Source organism: Struthio camelus, chromosome 4 (genome assembly GCF_040807025.1).
Source record: "Struthio camelus isolate bStrCam1 chromosome 4, bStrCam1.hap1, whole genome shotgun sequence".
Taxonomy (NCBI): domain Eukaryota; kingdom Metazoa; phylum Chordata; class Aves; order Struthioniformes; family Struthionidae; genus Struthio; species Struthio camelus.
Window position 1 is genome coordinate 26566133 of NC_090945.1, and position 17173 is coordinate 26583305.

The window sequence follows — 17173 nt, forward strand, 5'->3', positions numbered from 1 at the left end:
GGTTCCTGGGAGTGATGCGCACGACTCCTCCTTTTGCTAATGGGAGCTGTGTGCATAGAACAATTTAGCTGTTAGTGCTCTGAGAAGAAGAGAACTTGAATAGCAGGGCTTTGGAGAGCAAAATAAAAAGAAAGCTGCTACGGGCATTTGGAAAAACACTTGCTATTCTTTTTCTTCCTAAGCATGGCTGCAGTAAACAACCACTTCAAGATTCCTCTTTAAATAAGTGACATGAAAAGGAAAATAGCATGACTTTATATCAACAGCATTTCAAAATGTACTGCAGGACCCAAACTAACCTTGGTTTGCAGGGGAGGAAAAGGCTTTTGTGAAGCAGGGGGGTTTGGTTTGTATCTTTGCTGGCCAGTGGTTTAAATAACTTGTTCCTACTGGGAGCATTTTGACCCAAATATCAGAGACAGTGTGTTTCTTATGGGGAGTGTGTTTAGGCCTAGATTTTAAAAATACAATTGATATTGTATTTTTGATATGACAGATGATGTATAATTGATATGATTTGATTTTGATACGATTTGTATTTTTGATATGATACATGATGTGTAATTGATATGATTTGACACTCAAATACATATAAAGAGCTAGGGAAATGGCCTGATTTTCAAGCGACTCAAATGCCCACCGACTCCAGGTCAGGGTCCTGACCCGAGCAAAGCACACGAATATCCCCTCCCACCTCCAACCCCAAGGCAATGTGACTGCTCATGCATTTAAGGGTAAAGTGCTTAAGTGCTCCCTTAGGTTGGGGTTAGGGAACTTAAAGATGGGTGTGGAAGCTAATGTTAGGCATCCACTTCTTTATATCTTGGCCGGAGGGTTTTTGTTTGTTTGTTTGTTTGTTTGACTTTTTAAAATCACTTTGCTTGTTTAGAATTTTCTCAACCAAACTATATGCAGCAAAGTGCTTTGAAACACATTGCAAAACTTGGTTCCAAACCTTTCCAGAACAATTTCCCTGTGGCGTGAGGTGCAAATATACAAGTTGTAGGGTTGGGTGCATCTCTTCAGTCAGGGGCAAATTTATACCAGACTGGGGAGCAGCTTGTTTTAAATGCCAAGTTATTTGCAAACTTCTTCCTGCTGTTTGGTCAGGATTGGAAGAACTTCAGCTACCAAAGAAAAGCCAAAGAACATAATGTAGTGTAGAGCCCCCCCCTAAATGTACGATGCACAGCTCTTAATGGGTAGAAAGGTGGCATAAGGTGCTGGACCAGGATGCAGAAAACCTGACTTCAATCCCCATTTCCATCAGAAGATTTATGTATGTCCTTGGGCAAGTTACTGACTCTGCTCAGTTCTAAGTCTGTAAAATGGCGATATACTTTTCTGCTTTTAAAGCGAAGGGAGTAAAATCCATTAGTGATTGTGAGGTGCTCAGATATTAAATTCTTAAGTGCTTAGATACATCAGTAGAGGAATTTTCTGAAGAGATGTTACTGAACAGATCTTGGCATGCTTTTGGGTAATATTCACCATAATGTGTTGTTGTACATCTTTATTCCCGATGTTTTATTTATTACAAAAATATTAAAGGTTGGGTTTCCTTGTAGGGGTGGATTGACTGGGAGGAGTTCCACAGGGACAGAAAATGTTTTCCATGTTATAGGACTAATAACATAATAGGAAAAAGAAAAGGCTTAGGTTGCCATTTGATTGAGACAATAAATAAATGCCTTCACTTTGGCCTATAGTGTACCATCTAACTCATATGTTCTTATGCCTTTTCAGTCTCATACTTAGCTGCCTTGCCTTCCCCTTTCTATGTCTTCTTTCTCTAGAACTGATATAATAAATGTTGGAAAAAAAACACCCTCCAAAAGACATTTAGGCCATAACAAATACCATTCTGTATTTTCTGAATTGAATCTTCCTGCGCGACAGACAGTCCCTGTGACATCAACAGAAATGCCGTATTACTACTTAATTGTCAAGCCCTGCCTAAGTCTGGCCATTAGTGATACCGGATAGAAAAGGAGGCAGGTTACGGATACCAGGATCAGCTTAAAGCTGAGGAACTGCTGGCATGAGACAGGAAAAAGAATATAAACCAGTGACTTCAGGAAACCTGAATGTTTCTCATACTTAAACCAAGGCTACACCTAAATATTATAATTAAACTCTCATTGAAAGATTTTTGCTGCATTTCTCTGTTTTCCCATGCTTCTGTGTTCTTTTGAGTATGTAACTTTTGGCCATATTTTAGCTAAGAACACAAACCTGATGATCTTCCTAGTTCAGAACAGTTCACAGGGACTGTACTGCTTTAAGGTTTTAGCAATTTGGATTCTCCTTCTCAAAATGTAATTTTCCTAGGGACTGCTGGATCTGCAGGGGCTCAGTACCATTGAGCAATGCATTCCCACTGAGGATGAGTCTGACTTTACGTTCCAGTATCTTGTGGTACAGCTGTCTCTTGCATCTCACTAGCTGTCCCATTACTCATCCTAGTTTCCCGTATGCTCATTGATGGTTGTTTCCTATGCTCTTCTTCTGGGAGTCTTTTTCTCTTTTGTTAAGAATCTCTTCAGGAAATTAAATTCAACAATTGGTGCTGTATCTTGCTTTCACACAGGTGGTAGGTAATTCTATGCGTTTTTTTCATATTAGCAGTGACTATGTTCTGTAACGTAACAGAGATTTCTTCATTTGCTTAACCACTATTGTGTTTGGGGATCTTTTATATTAGAAGGCACTATATGAAATGCAAGATTGTACTGACTAAAACTTTGTCTTTAGCCTTCTGAAGTTTCCATATCGTGCTTTATATCCCATTTGATCCTTGTCCTATTTATCTAATACTGTGGTGCGCAACTTGGAACTCTGTACTCTACTCTATGTCTCTCACTAATTCCTTTCTGTTGGCTAGAACCCTAAACCACACAGGCTGAGGTTCTGTGTTGTGTTGGTATTGCTAAGGTACTTTAACTCACTTCTGCATAATTTGGATTCCAATCTGATCCCAAAGATTTCTCACTCTATGTCTTATGTCAGTCTAAATAGAGCTCTCTGTGGATAACTCTGCAATTCAGAGCCACAGAGAATTCTTTTCAGGTGTTTTGTGATATTGCCAGATCCGCTTTTCTCTCTGGCCGAGACCTGGCATTGGCGGAGGCTGGTCAGAGAAGGCAGAAAAATCCTACAAATAAATTAATTTAAAACTCCTTGTGCTAATAAAACCAAACTCAAGTATAGCAAAATAATAATTCACTACACATCTCTGTCCATCTTCAAAGAACTTGAGAAAAAAAAAGGTTACAGCATCTGTGTTAGCTAAAGCAAGAGACGCTCAATTTACAGATTAGGAAACTAAGGCAAAAACTCACTATACTGCTGGCTACCAAAATAGCTAAGGATTAGGCTTTTAAAGTAGTTCTCTACCAAATACAAAGGGCAAAAGGTGAGGCATAAGGATCTTCAAATGGCTGTTTTTTCTTTCTCCTGCTGTTTATAGCCCTTCTATTATATTCTTCAGAAAGAGACTAAAGCCCAAAAACGTTTTCCTTTTCCCCCTCCTTTCCTAGAAGAAAATGACATGAAGCTAAAACATTGCGCCAGGACCCACTCTGTACTGCTTGACCAAAAAAAAAAAAGAAAGAAAGAAAGAAAGAAAGAAAAGAAAAACAAAGAAAGGGATCTTGATGAAAAACATTTTGGCCAACATTTAGAAATGAACAGAGGGCACTGCTCTTGTATTTCTGCCCTTTGCTCAGTCACCAACTAGACTAAATCCACATTTGTGCAATTTGCTCTGCACACAGCCTGAAATCAATGAGGTCTATGCAAGAAGAGAGCACCTGCCACAGGCTGTTATTGTTTTTATTTATTATCTGTATTATTAGACAATGCAGGAACCCTAACAACAAATATTGTATAAAGTACTGTGTAAACATTGAACAAAATCATGGCCCCATCCCAAGGTGATTACAAACTAAACAGAGGACAGGAGACCACAGCCAGATACAAACAGGCAGAGGGAGAAGAGAGGAAATGGGAATGCTCAGTGTGGCTGACAGCAGTATTACCTCACTAGCAGTATAAACACTGTCAAATCTTTTGCAGATGTCATGGCAAGGGAAAGCTTTAAGGAGAGTCTAGAGAACTATGAACTTAAGTCTGAGGGAATTTATGCAGGGTACCTTCTAAATATGAGAGAGACCACAAGGGAGAAAATGAGAAAGGGCTTGCATTTTGGATGAACACAAGAGGATGGCTCACTGGACAAAAGGAGATGCTATATTTTAAGGTTTTCTGCGTTCCTGACTACCTTTAACAGTGACACCCTTGCCTGCTCTTGACCAATCCTGTTTACCCACATCCTACTCCGAAATGGCATTTTAAGGCCCAAGCAGGCCAAACCGTAAGCCAGCTCAATGCAGGCTGTTAGCGGAGCTGCTCTGTTCCCTGTTCATGCCTCCTGACAATGTGAGATGATAGGTAGAGTCCCAGGGGGCCTTCAAAATGAAGATAGGCAGCTTATGTTGATGTGATAGGGGAGGGGAAGCTAGTGCAGAGATGCCAAGAGAGGCGTGACATGCTCAAAGTGACAGGCTCGGAAAAGGATCTGCTTCAAAGCAATAGCAGCGGCATTCAGTATGGATAGGGCAAAGGCCAGACTGCATGTGTCAAGGCCAGAGAAAAGGATGTTGCAGCGACTGAGCTGCTGAATAGTAGAAATTTAAAAAAGAATTTTAACTGCAAGGAAGACTGGGAAAAGATGCATCTTAAAAGCCGGAAAATTTAGGAATTGGGGGGGGGGGTGGTAGTATAAGCAGCTGAAAGATTGAGGCATTACCTATATGTAAGAGAGGTCAGAGCTGATGCCCCAATGCAGTCATGAGTGACAGCTAGGATGGTTTGGTGCCCACAACATCGAGAAAAACAAGGTGGATGGAGAGCTTGGGTGCCCAGAGAATAGTAGCAGGCTGAAGAAGTCCAGGCATTTGCTTTGTCCCACCTCCCGTTCAGCTTTTCTCTCTGCACCTGTTTAAATACAAAACAGCTATAGAGCAGCTGCCTAGGATAAGCTAAGAATTCAGCAAAGAATTTTAAGTGCAGTCCCAATAATAATTCTTTTCTCACGTGGTCTAGAGCCTAATCACTTATACCTATGAGGTTGTGTCTCTCATCTAATTTAGAAAATATGAATCCTTTCCTCCCTACTCAATAATAAACTGTACAGGCCTTGTGCAGTTTTCTACTGTGTTCCTGGAATAAGATTACCAGCAAGATTAAGGCCTCTGGTTGTGAGAAGGAGATTTCATAGGATTAAATGTTATCCAGTGTACTGCTGAAACAGAGGATAAATTACAAGAAAGGAGAATGAATTATATTACTGAAAATATCACAGACTATGGTGGTGGTGGTAGAGATAATGAAAAACTGAAAATTTAAATTATGTACAGAAATAAAAATCATCAGGGAAAAGTATTGCAGAGCCTACAGTTCTCACTTGTTGCCAGAAGAGGGCACTCGTGGCTTTTTTATGACTTAAGAGATTTAAATCAAGATTTCCCTTGGTAGCATTTCCCAGGCATAAATCAAGCACAAATGAATAACCTTTGATTTATCATTCCTAATGGAGATGTACATCATATTGGCGTGTCATCACATTTCAACATTGGCCATTATGATGCCAATCATATAGTAATTTTCTTCCGTGTCATAATCAGCGAGGAAGATGTACATTTCCATTCAGTACAATTAGATTTTCATGTCTCTTAATGGCAGCTGAGGGCATTAGGCAGAATACCTGCTTTTGCTGCCTCTAACACTTTTGTGCTCATATTTTTTCTGAAATTGTATCCAAACCATTACCCAATCACCACTTTCCTATAGTTAAACACCACCTCTGCTCGTAAGGGAGAAAGCGAGAAAGATTTAAACTACTGTGCAGAGGTATAGGCATCAAAATCCTAGTCATATGCACGCTGTTGGAAAACATCTGATCTTAACCGTTTAAAAGCTCTTTGGTGTGTTTCATGAAATCGGCTTACGCTTGTCAGGCTGGTCCCTCGTGAACTAACCGGCGGCCCAAAGCACGCTGCGGCCGTCCAGCTGGGCCTGCCGGCTGGCTTGCCGAGCTCGGCGACACCGTTACCAACAACCACGGAGGAGAAACCTGAGCTGCCGCTGGTGGTAAGGAAACTCCCCTGTGACCAGAGAGCTGGTCTCCGCTGGCTGGCCGGCTGCGACGCCCTGCCGGCACTGGCAATGCTTGGCTGCTGGCTGCTGGCCCTCTACACAGCTGCTGTTCAGGGCCAGCGTATCACGGGTTACCAAACAAGTAAAACACGAGTACTGACACTTTCAAAAGCATGTCTGAGAGGCCCATCAGGCGGCTATCCCACAGCCTTTGGTGCTCAAACACTCGCTTTCCTAAGCGGGTGCTTTGCTTTTTTGGTGCCTTCAGTCTCAGTCCAACCGAACTAGTCATGCTAGCGCAGGGGGAGCCAGGAGCACAAACGGACACTCTGCCAGCGGAGGGCAGACCAACAGAGCAGCGTAGCCAGAGCCTTCTAACTAAATTCATAAACTTTAAAAAAACCAAACAAGCAGCACAAAAGCCGACCTTTAAAAAAGGCTGTGCGCTTTCAGAGAGGCGAGGGAGCCACCAAGCGCTGGCCGGGCCGCGGCAGCGGCCTCCCGCCAGGGGCATCACCCGGTAAGCAGACCCGCAGCTTAACCGGCTCCCGCCTCCTTCTGCTTCAGCCTGCAGGTGAACGGGCCAGCAGCCTGAAAGGCACGCTGCACGGCACCCCCGGCCCACAGCGGCTCGCAAGCAGGGATGCCGTTTCGGAGCCAGCCTGCGCGAGGAGTCCCGCGGCGGGCCGACAGCGCCGTCCCGCGGCCGTTAGCGGCCGTTGGGCACCGCCCCCTCCGCCATCAGGGGCTGCGGCTTCATTGCGCGCTGCGGGCGGCGGGGCGCCCCCGGGCGGGCCGAGAAGATGGCTCCCGCCGGCTGCAGGGGCACTGCGGCACGGCGCGATAACCGCCGCCCGGCAGGCGGAGCGGCCCTGCGCCAGGGCAGCCTCCCCGCCGGCGGCGGGCGCTGAGCCGGCGGTGCTCGGTGCCGGGGGAAGGGCGGCCGGGAAAGGAGCGAGGCTTGTGAGGGGAGGAGCGGGGGTGGGGGCAACTGGAGCCGGCGGGAGGCGAGAAGGGGGCTCTGCGGCCGGCGGGTCGCGCAGGCCCCGAGTCTCACGCATCCCTTGCGCAGGGAGGCCGAGCGCGGACGCACACCTCACAGGAATGAACTGTGAGGGTCGTGAGGGAGCGGAGGACAACGAAAAGGAGAGCACAGCTCTCCCAGAAAGAGCTCGGGAAGGTTCCCCAAAGTGAAAGAGGAGGACGGGTAAAGGAAGTTAGCGCTGAACACTGGATTGGGGAGGGAGAGCCTGAAGGAAGAGGAAAAAGATCCACAAAAGGGAACAAGAGGGGAGAACTCACATAAGAGAAGGCCCGTTAACACTTGTGACAACACAAAGTTTCTTGCGGATTACATGGTGTTAAAATTGAGGCAGGAGAACGTGAAGCAGGCCCTGGCATCTACCTCTGCAAATAACGCGCGCCCTCAGCAATGTGCTTATTGACTATGCAGCAGGCAGAATAACAGGGTATCTGGGGGTGATGTTTTGCACAGCTGCATGGACTTTTTTTTTAGGGGCATTATCTGAGAACTAATCAGAGAAAAACTCACAAGGAAGGCCTGAAAAGCAGGGTTAGATTGGTAAGCAAAGACGCTGACTGCTTCTTGCTTTTCCCTACGATCTTCTGTGAAAAAAGGCTCTGTGTACAGGCTTTAAAAATACAGAACTGCAGCAATGAATTGCACCTTACTTATTGCATTTCTCCCCCAAAGGAAAGCAATACCACAGACACTCTGGCTAAGGACTCAGTCCAAGGTCTAACCATATTGCTAGGTCTGCTGAAAGAAGAAATACAATCATAACCATTTACTAGGGATGGCTTGCCTTGTCTCTCCTAAGGTGTGACTTCTTCATTTTCTTTCCCATGAAGGTTATGGGCAGTCAGCAAGGATCTCACCTCTAAACTGGGGCTGCAGAAAGACCAAGAAGCCCTTTTCAGCAGCAGCATTCAGCTTTTATGCACATGAGAGTTAAGTCCTTTGTCCTCCTTGAGGTCAACTTAATATTGCCATCACAGGCTTCAAGCATGGCACTCTACCAACGCAACAGCACATACAATGTGTAGTGCCAGGATGATGGAAGTGCTGCCTTGAGATGGATAACACTAGTATGTTTCTTCGCATTCAAAAAGCAATTCCTGTTGAAACAAGGTTACTTCTTAGCAAGACAAAACACAAGTTTTCTGCTTGATTTGGGGGAAAACCTCCCAATTATATTGTTAACAAGCAAGCGTGGAGGTTGTATCTATTTATAAATGCAGAGAACTGCATTCTTCCCATATGTAGCAGAACTAAGCTGTTAAGTTGAACTGAAAAGCTACTGGTTTGTGACAGGATTTAAATGGCTGTTTTTATATATATCTATCAATGTCAATATAGCAAATGGGTTGACCTTTTCTGCCTCTGTGTCCATTAAAGTTTGTAGTCAACTTTCTTGCAGTGGGCAGGCAAAGGCAACCTGTCTGTAAATCCACTTACCTAAGTCAGATGACATCAGGAATTGATATGGCCCTTTTAGCTGCCCTTGCACCATGTCTGTCTGCGGAGTCATACTTGACCTGTTTACTGAGAAAACAAGTTTATTAGTGAACTTCAAAATGTACTCAGGTTCAAACTGAAATCAAGACAATGTCTAAAAAGTCTAATGCTAATCCCAGTTCTTTTCCCAGGAAAACATGTTCTACCAGAACAAAAGAGAAAATTTACTCAGCAATCAAAAGCCCAGTCCTCACTGGGCCTGATGAAGCAGTGAATTACTTAAAAATAAAACCTGTGAAGAATTTTTTTTTTTTTTGTCAAAGAACAGAGACCAGAAGTGAACTAACGTTGTTTACATAGACTATGTTGACCCTGTATGAGTCTTGAAGACCAACTCTTGTTCCACTTAGGGATAACGCCACTGAAATTAGTAGTCACAAGAGTGCAGAAGCAGAGAGAAAAATCAGGTTCTTTTCAATGCTTACTTAATATGTGTGTTACTAATGAATGACACTAGCTGCAAATGTCTCTCTCAGCTTCCTATTTTCACTTTCAGATTTGTTGGTGGTGTCCTGATTAAAATTGCACAGTTCTGTAGCTGAGGCTTGGATTTAGTTGAAATTATTAGGATTTAGTTGAAATTACTAGGATTAGAAATGGTGCAAAACCAGAACCTCCAACCTGATCCTCTTTTAATTTCTATGGGAAGGAGTTTGGATTCAAATCCTCAGATGTGAACCTGCTTGCATGGTTTAATTCTGGGTCAGTTCAACAAGCAGCAGGAACCTAAATTCCTGTCCTGGTTTTGTGTGAGTGTATCCTGCAAGAGCATTTGATTGTGTGATTTTATTGGTTATATGAATGATTGAAAGTGAGAGAAAGGAGGCATTTCACAAACGTTGATTAGACTAGCTTCCTCTTAGTAGAGTATAAGGAACAAAAGACACTGTTTTTTATAAATCATTGGGAATAGAAGAAGTGGTGAGAGGAACAGTGCCAAAGATTATTCAGAGGGCTAGAGGTTCAGAATGGCGACTACTTTTGTAGTGTCTGGCACAATGGAACTTCATTTCTGGTTAGTTTATAGGCATTACTATAATAAACAAAAAACGATTAATAATATTAAAAAAGGAAGTTTAAGTTTTTGTAGGTTGACTATGGTCTTTAGTTGCCCCCATATAAGTCTAAAGAAAAAGCACTGAAGTAAATGAGCTCACAATCTGTTACTTTAACTAAGCCCAGAATTTTGCCTACTACAGAAACTGAATTGAATTCAGATGGAGAAAATAGAGAGTGCAGAGACACAGCTGGTGTGTTGCAGACAGAGAGCAAGAAGAGGAAGGAAACTGGGTATCAGGCTAAAGATAAAAAGCCTACTGGGCAGAAGAATCTCAGACAAGAAGGTAGAGGATGAAGAGAAAAGTCAGAGACTTTGAGAGGAGTTCCTGAAATGTAAACCACAATTTGCTAGTGGTAGTAGACCTGTAGCTGCTTTAGTTTGCTATAGTTCCTTGAAAGTCCAGGCCTTTTCATCTTTTTACACTAGCAAAGCATCTGGTCTGCAGTTATTAACCTAGGAAAGTATTTTGGGTGAAAAGGTATTATCCTGCGTAACCTACTGTTACTGTGCTCAGCATGTCAGCTGGTCCCAAATTCCTAAATCCGTATTCAACTTTGCCTTCATGCATGTGGAATTGCTTTTTCAAGAAATCAAGCCAGAGATTTCTTATTTGATACTGTAATTAATTCATATGATTCTGCAAGAACATCTCTATTGTGTGGCTGGCAAAATTATTATGCATTCTCATTTTCTTTTTCACCAGTTTAGAAAAATGGGTTTTCTCCTCACTAGGCGAAAGCACATATAAGCTTTCCCTTTTCCTCGCTGCATCGCCCATCATTGACTAAGGTATCACCATTATCCTGGAACATGAGGAGTCTTGGATTGGATCAGCCATTTCACTGCATGTGTGCGTCTGTGAGATAAGGAAACGGTATTCAATCTTCGAAAAGATGTGCTTCTGAGCAGCTTCTCTGTGTTTCCCCGTGCCTTTCATTTATTAACTTTCACGTGACACGTATGTCCAAAAGCCAATATATATATTAGGGCTCAATCCCACACTACTGACATCAGTGAGAGTTTTATCAATTACTTTAATGAGCACAGGATTAGGCCTTCGTGATTACACAAAGAACAAATTTCTGGCTCTATGAAGCTACATTAAAATCCTCCTCACAATAAAGCTTGTGAAGAAAACATTGCTTTTCTGTATTAGTACTAAACTTGACTATTATATTTAGATTTAGAAAAGCAGTGCCTTGGCAGGATCGGACGTATTTCGTGCTCTACTCCAGCTCCCAGTAACAAGGCATTGCATGGTTTAATCTCTTCATGGGCACTTCTTGCTTAAGGATCTAGTACTTTCACAGCATATACGTTAACAAGGACTTTCAGAATTGTGCAGGATAAGACCCACCGATATGGTCTGTGTGACAGATGGTCTTTACACAAAACCACTGTCAAACAAGCAAACAAATAACAACATAAAAAGAACACAACCAAGCTAGGAAGCAGCCTAAGTTTGTGTGATTTACTGTTATTTATTTTTCTTGTCTTTATTCACAGTGTTGCAAGTATGACAGCTGTGATGTAATGACCTGGCCTACACATTGCATAGCACAATGCTGCAGATCTTTTTATTTTCCCATTCTTACTAATCATTATTTATTATTTGAAATGATTATCAATCATTTCTTATACAAGTCCAAAGAGAGCAAGAACATCTTCCAAGCCACATGGATTTTTATAAATGATGCTCAAAGAGTGGCTGACTTGTTTAGCTTTCTGAAAGTCTTTAGTCCACAGTGCAGGTGAGCGTAATTTCAGTGTAAATATAGTCTCTGCTGCAGTAATTTATGCTTAAAATCATAACCACTAACAGTGAACAGCTGCCTTTCAGACACAACCTGTGATGGGGCTGATGCAGAGCTACCGTTGAATCCTTTACTCCACCACAAATTCAGTCTAGTCTTTTATTCTGTTCCTGTACATCCAAATAAAAAGGCGGGTTTTATAATTGTTATTTGTGTTTTTCCTTTGGAAATCTTCTGCAAGAGCTAGAGATAAGCTGCATCATATTTTGTCTTGGAATAAAAGTTTATGACCTTATTATGGTAGGGTGATTGCAGCTGGACTTTACTAGTCTGGACTACTTTTTATTTATTGGCATGACAGGAGAATATTGTATACAAGTTATAAAATCATTAAAAAAATATAGTAACAGAATCCTACTGTATGACACACACAAACTAGAAATACTGTCGTGCTGACCCTGCCTAAAGCACTGTTTCGTAGAGCAGGTATTTAGTGCTTCTGTAGGAACATACAAATCTTATTTTGAGCTGACGAAACATTAAATAAGAAGGGCTTTAGATTTGGGGTCATTAGGATTCAGTATAAAGCCCCAAAGTAATCTCATGAAAACAGCAGTGTGATCTAATGGAGAGACGCTGGCTTAGGAACGCGGGGGCTTGTGATTCATTTCCAGCTGTTCTGCTTGCTGGTCCTGGCCTCTTCACTTCAGCTCTCAGTGATGTCATTTTCCCCTGGTTGTCTATTTTGACTATTTAAACTGTAAAATTCTTGCGACTAGCATTATTCCTCTGTATGTATTTACAGGGCTTACTGCAGTGGAGCTCCGTGGACTAGTTCAGGATCCATTTTCGGATCCATTATAGCACAAATACAAAGATTCTCCCCCATTAACCGTACAAGAGGAACAACACGACGATGTCAGAAAAATAAAGCAGGGAACTCGTGTCTGGATTTCTGATATGAATCTTAAATAGAGCAGAGATTTCTTTATTATGCTACATGGTTTAAATGGAGGAATTAACCAGAAATTATTCATGAAGTGAATGTAGCTAATTTATCATCACTCAGAATATCTCTAAGTAGATTTGTACTTCTCTCTAGCTGCTGAAATATTTTACTCAGATTTACACTAGAAATGTTCACCTATGCAGTAATGACAAAACGTGCCAAAATTGACCAAGATGGCTTACTTGCAAGAGGTCAAAAGAGTTGGATAATATCGCCTCCGTTGTTTTCTCCAGGAAGCATGCTAACACCTGTGGTGTCAGTATGTCGATCGTCGCGTATGTAATTTGGAACTCTGTAAGCTACCTTAAGGTGCAGTTTCAAAAATTGTTTTTCCAGTCTCTTTTCCAAAACTAAATCACACAAATGCTTATGGCTAACAAACATAAAAGGGGTGCAAACTTGGCTGAAGTCGATTAATTTAAAACTGTGACTATTCAAACGAAAACATTTTGCTACCTGCAGAATTAAGTCAGAGATATAACAAAATATTTGTTGAATACCTTGTACTATTGACAGACAGGTATAGTTATTGCGTATAACTGTGCATTTCCCTTAATGATTTTGTCTTCCTTTTCTGTAAATTTCAGCTTTTTTTCCTGTTAATTATCTTGTACTTCTGTCTTTTTGCAATTTCCTTCATAGCATCCACCTGTGCATTTATAAATTTCAGTGTTAATCCCTGCTCTTAGGACATCATTCTTTTCCCTCCCAGGGCTAGGGCTAGATTTACCTGTGGCTTTAGCTACTTTGTGCTATTCAGCTGATGCAAAGCATCTATAAACCCATCATAATCAGTTAAGCCTGATTTAAGGCCGCTTTACTTTGCCAGAGCACTGCTAAGAAACCAAAATGGGAACTTGGCCTTTATGCTTCTTTTCTTGTTTCCCCTCTTTTTAGTATTCTCTTCTCTGTTCTTCCTTAAGTGCATTCCCTTATTCTTCTATAAAATACAGGTAAGTGATTGAAGAACATTCAGAAGTTGGGAAAAATTCAGTTAATCAAATAGCATATTCAATTAATATTTCTTTTAATTATTTAAACCGCCCTATTACCGCTGTATTCTGTTCTCCACAGTTCTCTTCTATTTCACAGCTCCCTTGTGTTACTCTAACTCTTTATACCCGCTAACTTAGAAGTGAAAACTATGGCAATCATCATCATCAAAACAGAATAAGGCAATATAAACTTAATAATTAATTAATAATTAATTAATAATTAATTTCTTACTATTTGCAATATAAAAATATTTACGCCAGAAACCCTTGCTTAGTATTTAATAGCCAGCACTAGCTAAATCCAAAATGCACGTTCTCAGAGCTGACGCTTAATTTCGGAAGTGCCTGAACTCGGTCTCAAATTTTTGCCAGTAAGATCCTGCCGGTGAGCGAGTGAGCGAGCATGTGTGTGTGTATCTCCATTTTGTGGGAACTCCAGCTAGCAGGCGTTCTCAAAGCACACCTGGCCCACCAAACTTTGCATAGCACACATCTAGTGGTGATGCCATCACCACCAACTGATGACATCCCAGTGATGCCCTCACTACCAGTTTCCCAGGCCACAGAGCGTTTAACCAACACTGAGTGCTCCAAGCCGATCTGGAAAATGCAGCAAAGGCATTCACTCTTCAGAATAATTATGTATAGTCACTGATGCCAGTAAAAGCCTAACCCATTGAATACTTAACTGGGAGAAGGCAATATGGAGTTCCAGCACTGTTCTACAGATCATTTTTGTACTAAATACTTGATAGTGCAAGAACTAGAATCCAACCATTTCCCTCCCAGTCAAACACTCCAACTATTCAGCTATAGCATCTTTCTGTCTCTGCATATATAATCAGCCAACACATAGTGGAATACTTTCAACATGAATATTAAAGGTAATCCTTTTCTAAACCTCGAATAACAGCCTTATAGGAAGGATATTCTTGTGCAAGCTGTATAATTCAGCACAGGTCTGCTGTATCTTGCACTCATACTTTTACCACTTATTTTAAGAACTACTGAGTTTCAAGAAGAAAATAACTTAGCTATAGGCTATTCTCTGGATATAGGAACCTCAGCAAAGAATCATCCTGCTGCTCCTTATATCTAAGTCTCACTTCTTCCAGATCACAATGACTATAGGTGTCCATAGCTCAGTGAACATCAGTAGCTCATGAATTATCACTTCCTCAGATGTTTTCCTTAGTGAGCAATGCTGGATTCAAAAAGGATTTATTTTTCAGCAACTTTCTGAAAATGGGAGTCTTTTCCGTAGTGCACTGATAATTAATATCCCTCTCTGTAAGGATAACAGATGTCACTATGCTGACAATGCCCCCACCATGCTAAGTCTTTCTGCAAGTTTGTCAGCTCTGATAGCTTTTTCAGACACAGTTTATCAGTCTCTTCATTTCAGGTCAATGATCTATATCTCGAGCTACCTGTACGTTTCTTTTTATGTTATCTCTCTCTCATCTTGAATCATAAAATATCACCATTACCACTTCTTTCATTATCCACCTATGCTTGCACACAAGCTTTTGATGTAAAGTGCAACCTTTTCTCATTTTTCCTTTGTCCCTTCTGTGCAGATTGCACCCATCAATATTAACATTTCAGCTCTCTGATTTATCTCATTACATTTCTGTATTACCAGCCAAGTCATAATTTCCTTCCTATAATGTCACTTTGAGCTCATTTCCCATACACTCTGCATTTGTATATAGACAATTATTGCTTGCTTCCTTCCTACTGGCCTTGGCTTTTCTCCTTTGTCTTTATCTTCCAACATCTAATATATATGGAAAGAGCTCTGCATTGAATTGTAACGTCCTAGTCTAAGTTCACAGCTGCCTGAAAACAGCATCGCAGTACTAGCCTCTTATATAAATTTTCTTGTGTTCAGGTGGCCAGCTTTTAAATAGGAGCTGCCCACCTTTCCCACAAAGAGCAGAATTTGGTCATGTTTCCATTCCCGTCTGTTGTGCAAGGGACCCTGACAAAGCATTCGGGGTTTTGCATGTGAGCGGAACGGCACAGAGGCCAATGCAACCATCACCCACCAGCTATGCGATGTTCATTCTGCAAAACAAGAGTAAGGAGGGTTGCACTAGCTTTGTACGAATAGTTCATGAGATAACACTCTTCACAGACATTGACTTTCTGGCTTTTTGAAAGGAATTGGGTTGCAACGAAAAGGGACTATTTTTTCCAGGATCAGCAAACACTCCTCTCTCACAAGGCCACAAGCACCACGTAGGCTCCACCTAGGGAACCATGTGAACCTTCACTGTATAGGGAACAGTCCAGTCCCTTGCACCTTATGGCTACAGGTGCAAACATGGCACACAAAAACAGCAGGTGGAAGCAATGCTTAACAGCCTTCTAGGGCCTGGAGCCCAGCCGTAGGTGACCACATGTGAGGAGGGGCCAGTTATACTGGAGGACTCGTGCCATCTCTCTCCTGCCTGGAGCCACCTCCAGCCATACAACTGGAGTCAGGCCTGCAGAGCTCCCTGCTGCCCTGGTGAGGACACCCTTTTAAAGCTTATCTCGAGACTTTCTGTCCACGCTCATGTAAAATTTTAAGCTAAGTACTTGGGCCTCTTCATAGAGGTCTGTGAAAGTCCTCTATCCTCAGGTGATTTTTTTCCTCTGAAATTTCAATGCCACAGCTCCACTCAGTGAAAATAAGGGTTCAGTGCTCTCTTGCAGCCAGCCTCCTTTCAAAAAAAGTGAAGATATTTGTATGTATTTCATTGCTCACTAGAGGGCAATCTTTGCTTAAAAATGAGTTTCTCTACCCTCAGCCCAATATGCTGCTCCCAGGGCAGAAAAAATACAGATGTCTGCTGCAATGCTAAGGAGGTATTTCAGACTGTAACAGAAATCAGTGACTACAGAGTGTGGATGAAACTAACTGCTGGTAGAAACCAGGCCCTCATTCAGTGAGGTATGTAAACGTGCTTTATTAATCTAAAGTAGGAGTTTAGCTCTGCTGTCCTCAATGAGACTAGACCTATTATTTGGATACTATTTTAGATGAATTATTTAAAATGCTTTTCTGAAGGTTAGGGACGTAAGTTAGGGACCTAGGTTAGAGACCTTGCCAACCTGGAAAAAGCTGTTCACATCAGCAGGAGACCGTCGAGGGACTTCTCTGGTTTTGGATGGGGTTCTGAAAGAGCGGCAGGATACTGCTTGACACTGAATCATGAAGCTCTGAAGGTCAACTGTTGACCCAGACAATTCTTTTCTGGGTCAACAGTTTCATATTTTCTAGGTTTCACTTCTCCAGCATGATGCAAATTAATGATGAGGAAACTTGACATTGGCTACTGAATCACTTTACAAAATCAGACTTTTAGGTATCAAGAAGACAATAGGAGGGATTTTTTTTTTTCGTAGAAATTAAAGTTAAACAAACATTTAAGTTCCTAAAGTCCTGCAGAATCTTGAGAGAGAGGGAAGTAGCTCAAGCAAAAACCCCAAAGACCTACTGTAACAACGTACTTTGTTCCTTTCAAGGCACCTTCATACTTCAGACTAGACCCCTCATATACTGTGACCTCAGGAAATTTAGTAGAGCAGCAACTAGCAACAGACAAGCTGAAAAAGTGAGATGGAAACGAGGAAGGCAAGGGGAACTGAGAGCCCTTGCACAGCTTC

At 41.9% G+C, this 17173-nt stretch overlaps 1 long non-coding RNA gene across 1 annotated transcript in view; it reads right to left on the minus strand.

The window, feature by feature from the left end:
- LOC104153453 (uncharacterized) overlaps positions 1-17173 on the minus strand; it is a 229424-nt gene that overhangs the window by 17872 nt on the left and 194379 nt on the right. Inside the window, exons 18-20 of the long non-coding RNA XR_011140901.1 lie at positions 8639-8725; positions 7986-8298; positions 4811-4998 (exon numbers count right to left, since the gene is read on the minus strand). This is a non-coding gene — a long non-coding RNA (uncharacterized lncRNA). The remainder of the gene's footprint in view (positions 1-4810; positions 4999-7985; positions 8299-8638; positions 8726-17173) is intronic.